This window comes from Syngnathoides biaculeatus, chromosome 4 (genome assembly GCF_019802595.1).
Source record: "Syngnathoides biaculeatus isolate LvHL_M chromosome 4, ASM1980259v1, whole genome shotgun sequence".
Classification (NCBI taxonomy): Eukaryota; Metazoa; Chordata; class Actinopteri; order Syngnathiformes; family Syngnathidae; genus Syngnathoides; species Syngnathoides biaculeatus.
Window position 1 is genome coordinate 14,684,181 of NC_084643.1, and position 8,747 is coordinate 14,692,927.

The window sequence follows — 8,747 nt, forward strand, 5'->3', positions numbered from 1 at the left end:
TTTTAAATATTTAAGGAAAGATAACATTAACCTTAAAACTGTTTGGGAGCATTTTCATTATCCCCCCACCCCGCGTCGGCAGCTCGCGAGATGCTGGCTACTTGAAAAGTAAATCTTGTGGTAAAAACGTCTGGGCAGCCCTGCCTTACATGATGCAGCAGTGTTGGAAGATGATTATTTTTTGACGAGTTCTTTTCAGTTTCCTAGCAATTCTAAGTTTTTTTCGCCAAAACCACTTGTCGTTGGGAAAGACTACTTATCATACAGGGTCAGGTGCTGATAAGACAGTTTCAAATTCTTCTGACGAGCAGTCACATTCTTCTTCTGGTCTTGTCTGTGTTTATTGTAACAAGCCTGGTCACTTGATTTCTGCTTGCAAAAAGCTCAAGCACAAAAATCAGTCCACTAGTTTCCCAAATGCTTTTGTATTTATTGGACCTCAGCCGTTCTTTCGAAGTGGTTCTGAGGAGAGGTTTTTTTTTCTGACAATAAACTTTCAGATTCTGAAGTTCTGGAGAAGTATTTGCTCTCATTATTTAGTTACACTTATGGGTGATAATTCTACCCCAAGGTCCATTACTCTTCTGAGGGGCACTGGAATTCTCCAATCTCTGATTGTAAAGGATATTTGGCCTTTTTCTACAGAGTCTTTGTCATGATCCTGCCGCTTCAGCACGAGCTGTGCGGGTGTCCGCGCAGGTGAGCTGATTGGAAGGTGCACACCTGCGCCTCATGCAGCCTGATTATGCTGTGGATTTATATGACCGCGATGACAACTGGCCGGCGCCAGTTCGTATGATCTTCATGTCCCGTTCGTCTGCTCCGGTATCCCTGATTGAACCTGTGTGTACCAACCTTCGTCTGTTCTCCGACCAACCTTGTAAGCCTGACTCCTTCGTTACTTGTGCCTGCTTTGATTGTTCTCCTGTGTACCGACTCCTGCCTGTCCGCTCACCTGCTCTCTTCGCCCGACGTCCCAACTTCCGCTGCTGCACCGGACTGCCCGCTCGATCCCCTAACTCTGCATATAATAAACGTGTCTCTTCTTGAACTACCTTGCGTCTTCCGAGTTCCTGCATTTGGGTCCAACTCTTGTTCCGATGGGACCTGACAGTCTTTAGCTAACTCGGATGTTATTCTTGAGGGTATAAGTGGCAGTTCTCTTGCTCCTATTGTCACTGTTTCTCCAGTGTTCCCTCAGTACAGAGAAGTTGGAGTGTGACTTTCCAGGTATTTTTTCCGTCTTGTGTAGTGACTCGTTCGTTTTCGAAAGACATTTCTTTCAAGACGTCTTTGTCGAATGATTCCATTTGTGATTTGTCAAATACATTTATGGTTCATTCGTTAGCATCTGAGGCTGATGACTTATCTTCAAAGGGGAGTAACCTACTTTTTTTTCTGCCTTGTGTCATTGTCAGGACACTCACTCACATCTTGCTGGTCCAATCAGTATAAGCATTAGTAACATATTTTGTAGCCTATTGCATGATTCGTCACTTTAAACTGCTCCATTTGCATAATTGTCATTGTACTGGTCTATAACGGGAACTGTGAACGTGTAAAGGCACTCTGTACAAGCTCAACACAATGTGGGACGTTAATACACTTCTTACCTGTTCTAAATGAAGAAGTTTTTACATCTTGCACGACTCTTATAAGGAATAGTTTCTAATAACAGAAATGTCTCTTGTACTTGTTGCTTTGTTGTTCTTTGTTCAGAATGTCGAATCAGGGCAGCAGCGACTTCCAGAGAAAAATTCCTTGTGTGTTTTTACACACTTGGCCAATAAAGTTGATTCTGATTGTCTTCAGGTCTTACTGATAAGTCTGACAATTTGTTGAGTGATCACATTTTGTCTACAAAGCAGCTTATTAGTGCACAGAGTGACGATGTTGAGCTACAGAAGTTGGCAACCAATGTTGTTTCTTTTGAAGAGGGTAATGAGGATCCAGTTTATTACTTCCAGGATGTTGTTTAAATGAGGAAGTATAGGTCGCCGGACATTCCTGTGGAGGATGAAAGGAAAATTACATAATCAAATTGTGGTTCCAAAAGTTTTTCGTGATCATGTACTTTCATTGGCACATGAAAGTCCCTGAGGAGGTCAATAAAACTTGAGAAAATTTTAGCACATTTCTTTTGACCCAGCTTATGGAAAGATGTTGCTGAATTTTGTAAGACCTGTCACGCATGCCAGGTTGTTGGTAACAGGGTTCATACACTTTCAGAGAATCAAAATTCCATGAATTTTCCATGACTTTCCAGCTACTCAATACAAAATTCCATTACTAAAATTGGATTGACTGGTTGTGACAGACAGCAATATTTTAGTTATATGATCGTTTGTTGCCACTTAATAAGTGCCAAAGCTTAACAATGTAGTAGGTGCATCATAATAACTGTGAAATTTATGGTTATTAAAAATATAAACTATAATTACAAGTGTATAAAAGTATTGTTGATAAGAAGCTCATTGGCTTTGCGTGTAATCAGCAGGGACATGGGCATGCTTTTACAAAGCCTTTGAGTTTGCTTATCCTATCACTACAACATGGCAGTAAAGCACACTCGTATGTGGGTTCTTATATGCTGTGTTGTAAGGTAAGCGTACTCTTCAGTTACAAAGGCGAGCAAGCCTTGGGCTTCAAAGTTGCCTACAACCCAGACTAATAGACCAACATGATGTAGAAGCCACTGCAGTCGTCACTAATAATTATACAATGAAGTTGAGTCTGAATTTATTAGAGGGTAATCATGCTCATGTCAGCAAGATAATGCTTGAGAGCAGGATTTTGATTTGATCGGATTTTCATTGTTGCTGTTCTTTTTATGCTGAATTTGAATCTGAAATCCGTTATGAAGGAAAAAAAAGTAAAATATAAATTATACAGATATATAATTTCTACATCACTTATAATAAACACTTAATATAAATTAAAAAATAAACAAAAAAGGTAAGACATACATGATACTGCTAGTCCAATGATACTGATGTGATGTTGATGACTCTGGATTTTTCATATTAACAGATTAATATAACTGCAAATCAAAATTAAAAAATAACAAATATCAGTATATTACTAAATTGGGAAAAATACATCATTTTAAAACTTCTCATTAACAGTTTAATATAACATACCTGTAAATTAAAAATAAAAAACAAATACATAACTAAAATACAAAGCAAAAATTTCAAAGTCAGAAATGATAATTTCCAATTTCAACTGATTATATGAAACGGTATTTCGAATTTTTCGATAAAAATTATTGATCTGACAAACTTAATCTGAAGAAAATTTAAATGCACCGGCCGGTCAAGGAATAAACACGAACGGCCTACACCTGCAATGTTTTGAAAATGCTGAAAGTTAAGTCCAACATAATCGACGTTACTGGAAGCAAACTAGCGATACATTATAACAAGCATTCCTGTCGGCAATCATGATGTATTGTTATAATCTACCGTACTTTACAGCAGTATCTATTGTCAATCCATTGATGAAAGCTAGCAGTAGATGGTCTATATCTTCCGAAAGCATATAGAGGGGAAATGTTTTCAACTTCAAGATAACGCGGCACTACGGGGAAAGTAAATCTCATCCAGTTGTAACACATTTTTTTCTATTATTCACATAACCGCACATTCATTAAAGCAACAGCACTTTTTTTTTTACTTTTACCATTATTATCGAGCGTAAACACAAGCAGCATGTCTAACTCTTTGCTCTACGCGGCCCAGACTGTGTGGGTGGATGGTGTTTGTAATTATGAATGTTTAAGAGCCGAAGGTGGGCGGAGTCAGGTAAACTATGAGGAGACCGTGTGCTTCTGTGTTAAAAAAAAAACAGTCAGGCTGTGGTTCATTGCTGGATTGGTTTTCATGTGCACTTATAATGTCTATGTATTTCTACTCGTAAGCAATTTTACGCGCATGATTTTTCGTGCTCGACTGTGCAGATTTGCAAGTGCGATTGCCCCAGTCAAGTCACAGCCTTGACATGTGCTGGTTTAAGCAGGGGAACCTTCCGTGCCATGCATGATTTCAAACCGTGACGTCTTAGTGTATTACCAACAGTCACCTTGGAAACGGTGGTCCCAGTTCTTTTCAGGTCATTGACCAAGTCCTGTCGTGTAGTCCTGGGGTGATTCCTCACCTTTCTAAAGATCTTGGAGACTCTACAAGAAATTATCTTTCCTGGGGCTCCACTCTGATTGAGACTGACCGTCATGTTTAGCTTCTTCCATTTTCTAATGATTGCTCCAACACTGGACCTTTTTCCACTTAGCTGCTTGGCAATTTCTTTGTAGCCCTTTCCAGCCATGTGAAGTTTTACAATTTTGTCTCTGGTGTCTTTGGACAGCTCTTTGGTCTTGGCCATGTTACAAGATTGTGTCTTACTGATTGTATGGGTGGACAGGTGTCTTTATGCAGCTAACAACCTCACACAGGTGCATCTGATTCTGGTTAATACATGGAGTGGAGGTGAATATTTAAAGGCGGGTTAGCAGGTCTTTGAGGGTTGGAATTCTAGTTGATAGACAGGTGTTCGAAATATTTATTTACAGCTGTATCACACAAATAAATCATAAAAAAAATCATACATTGTGATTTCTGGATTTTTCTGTTTAGACTATCTCTCTCACAATGGAGATGCACCTACGCTGAAAATTTCAGACCCCTCCATGATTTCTAAGTGGGAGAAATTGCAATATAGCACAGTGTTCAAATACTTATTTTCTTCACTGTAACTCGATACCGCCTGCTATCATTGAATCGAGGCAGGTTTCTGAGAAAATCAGTGCACAGCCATCTTTTATGTCATTGGTGGTGGAGACCAGCAGCCTCAGTTCGTCCATCTTGTTAGCGAGGGAAATGGGGCGCCCCCCAGGGTCTCCATTCAATGCCTGGGACACCTTACCAGGGAGGCATTCAGGCGCCATCTGCAACAAATGTCCGACCCAAGTCATCGGGCTCGTCTCAATGCGAAGGAGCAGCAGCTCTACGCTGGATGATCGACCTTCTGACTCTATCTTTAAAGGAGAGCCCAGACACCCTACGGAGGAAACAAATTTCAGCTACTTTTATCTGGGATCTTGTGGTTTCGGTCATAAGCCACAGATCTTGACCAAAGGTGAGGGTAGTGTAGGGATTGGCGAGTTTGGACCCCACGCGTGTTCACGAGTCAAGGAAGATATAACCAATGATTAGAAAAAATTAACAGCAAATGGATTTATTACAAAGGAATGTGCAATACAGACGTCCGGGTGTTATCTAGGTATCTGCCGCACACGACACGTGTGTCTTCTGGCAGGATAGCCAAAGAAGAAGACAAAAGCTGCCCAGTAACACAAGGTTTTTATATGTATGGGTCCATGGTAAAAGTGGCTAACCACCATTTGGGAAATATGAATTCAATTTAAAGGGTATGGAAAGTCTCCAATGCACCTTTTGCTACAATTATACATTTTTTAAATTATGAATTCGAATCTGAAATCTGTTATGAAGGAAACATTTTTATTTTTCGATTATCGACAACAACAAAAAATCATCGCACATTGCGGGATTTGCCGGAAAAAGAGAAAAAACCTGAGATGGGGCGTGACATCAGAAGTTGAGATAAACATCATGTCGGCCATTGGACTCAATCGTAAGAATGACGATGGGTTTCCCGGTAATTCGAGCAATGAACATGATTCTGGAGGGTCCACGTGAAGACGGTGATGAATACGAGCTTTATAAATGCCTCAAATTGAGCCAGTTAGACGCCAGACGCGTTCAATATAGGTGGCGATGAAAGTGCCGACCCAGCAGTCAGACCCTGCGAGGAGATGCTCGTTTTGGAAACACAGGACTGGTTAGCATTTGTAAAGTTGTTGTTTATTTAGCCATAAACTGATAAATAGTAATGGCTTCGATATCCTGAATGTATATACGAACTTTTCGTTCTTGTTTTAAAATTATGCAAACCCCGTGTATTTAGTAAACAGGTACGCGACAACCACGATCACTATTTTGTGTACAAGGCATGTTTATAATTGCACCAAAACACACAGAAGCTGTGAACGTAGTCCACAGTCTAAGTTGGTATATATTCATAAATAAGGATTTTAATGAACAAAATCCGTTTAAAATGTTGCCACGTTAATTTGAAAGCAATAGCTGGTGATATCTTGCTTCACCATAAATATAATTTCACGTGGTAAATTGATGCCATAAACAGACAGTACCTAGACCCATCCAAACCCCATTTTAGTCACAATTTTCCCCAAAAGTCATGAGCAAAACCGCAAAACTTTATACTGAAAGCTGTAAACTGGTATCTTGTGGTTTTGTTTAGGCACTAAATGCTTAAAATACAAATTTAAATGGGGTGGATGGTTGTGTTTATTGGACTGATGTGGGTTTTTGAGCTGTAGACGTTTGTGAATGTGAGCAGATTTTTTAGGTGTGCATGTAAATGCTGCATCGCTATGCAAACAGGAGACTTTTTGGTGCCATGAGTCAACATATTCCCTAGAAAACGGCAGATTTTCCAGACCATCCGGTGCAATGCATGATAGGAGCACCCAGGATTTACTGCCAACTATCTGAACCCATGGGTACTGGAGGTTGCCTATTTACAATTCAGGCAACAGTATTGGCAGCGAATGGATTTTCCACAGCACGAGTAAGAGCTATTTAAAAAATTATTATTTCTTCTAATCAGACCAGTGTTTTTGTCATTTACATTCTTCCATCCATCAAATTTTCTTCATCGCTTATCCTCACAAGCGTCGCAGGAGTGCTGGAGCCTATCACAGCTGTCATCAAGCAGAAGGAACTGGAGATTCCGGAGAAAACCCATGCAGGCACAGGGAGAACATGCAAACTCCACACAGGTGGCGCCCGGGATTGAAGCCATGTCTTCAAAATTGTGAGACCAACACTTTACAGCTGCGCCTCCGTGCTGTCCTATTTACATTAAGATTTTTCAAAACATATTATATTATTTACATTATTATTGTTCCTGATAAAAGAAGCATTTGTCCAATTAATGCTTGTTCAAACAAAGTCCCATACCGGAAAATTGTAATGAGTATATTTTCTTATTTTCAGGTTACACTGCTTATAGACAGCTTGTGAGATGAGATGGTGTTGGGGAATTTTCGGCTGAAATAACCACGTGCCACTTCCATCCTGCTGTGTGACCAAGATTCGTGATACCTTTCCTAATTAAGAGGCCCAAGAGTACACAGGATTTAAATGGTCTACATCCTGACTTCTTTTCTTTGTGTGAATGTTGATGTATACGTTTGTATATGAAGTAAACATACACCACAGAACTAGATTCATAACATTTTTATTGAATTGTATGCTTATATTTTTTATAAATATGTGAACATTTGCACAAAATTATTATTTGGTATTTCAATAAGAGTGCTTTGAGAACACCTGAGGTCTAGATATATGTTGCAGTATGCTCTCTGCTGTCAGAAAGCAATGTGTTCCTTTCTCATGAATAGGCACTTCATCAGACTGGCAAGTTTTGGAATGGACCAAAGACGGAGATTCAGCATCTGCTGGTTTGATGTCAACCTCTTGTGCAGAAAATGCTTCCTGCAACATCTGTAGTTAATATAGAAAAATAAGGTCAAAAGTTTACAAAAGAAAAAGATGTGTACGTTAAGCACAGGTTCATTTCAATCTATTTCATGGTGCACAAATTATTTTTGATAAGATGAAAACGGGTGACCTATTCTGTGAGTGACTAGTAAGTAATACTGCTTGTTTTAATACTACGTAGTATTTTATTAAAATTAAAAACCCTGCACAAATAAATGAAAAGGTTTGTATCCATCTATCAATTTTGTTAGATATAAAATCTTTTTTTTTTTTAATTATTATTATTTCAAATAGTTTTCGCTAAGAACGACATGCGCTTCTTTCTCTCAAGCATGTCAACAGTGTCCAAAGTTTTCAGGAAATAAAAGATTATCAACATACAACAACGACGCCCAGAGTTTTGTCCGACATTTAGAAGGTGATAATTAACGAAGGTACGTGGAAAAATGAGAGACACTTGGCATCGAGGACCCATATTTAATGCCGAAGTCGATTTTTCGCTGATAAGAAATTGGACTGTTAACCCGCTTGTCTAGGAACACTGGATCTACACATGTATCTGGTCAGTAAGTCGTCGAGATTTACACGGAAGAGTTTGAAAGCGTAGAAATGTCTGGACACCTACAAATACTTAGTTGCTGGATCTGTTCTCAATCAAGAATAAATCCCACCTAGTGATGGAGCCACTCAGATTTTTTCAATACAAATACCAATACTTAAATAACTGCTCGTTTTACACAAACTCGCATTCATTAACTGATTGGAGGAAATAAAAAAAGACAGCGAGTCAGCTTCTCGTACAAGGAAGTGCGTTGCGGCCACACGAACTTCAACAAACCTCTTCGTGACAGACTTTTTTTTTTTTAAATATGCATTGTTCTTAAATGAGTGAAATGCGTATTTAAATGAAGAAATAAACCGCTGGGATTGGTTTCAGCCCCCGTACAAGGAAGTGTTGCGGCCACACGTTAACTTACATATACCTCTGAGACCGACGGTTTATTTTCTCTTTTTAAAATACACATTGGACTCATTTGAGAAAAATGCATATTAAACAAACAAAAAATGTCTGTTGGGGAGAGGTTTACCGAAGATTATCGTGTGGCCGTAACACACTTTGTGTAAGTTGGAGACGACTCTCTG

General features: G+C 39.2%; 1 long non-coding RNA gene across 1 annotated transcript; it reads left to right on the top strand.

Annotated features, from left to right (window-relative positions):
• Positions 1-800: 800 nt before the first annotated feature.
• Positions 801-7,759, top strand: LOC133499928 (uncharacterized). The gene is made up of 4 exons (XR_009794780.1): positions 801-880; positions 6,520-6,669; positions 6,774-6,915; positions 7,098-7,759. It is a non-coding gene; the product is annotated as an uncharacterized LOC133499928 (long non-coding RNA).
• The last annotated feature ends 988 nt before the right edge of the window (positions 7,760-8,747 follow it).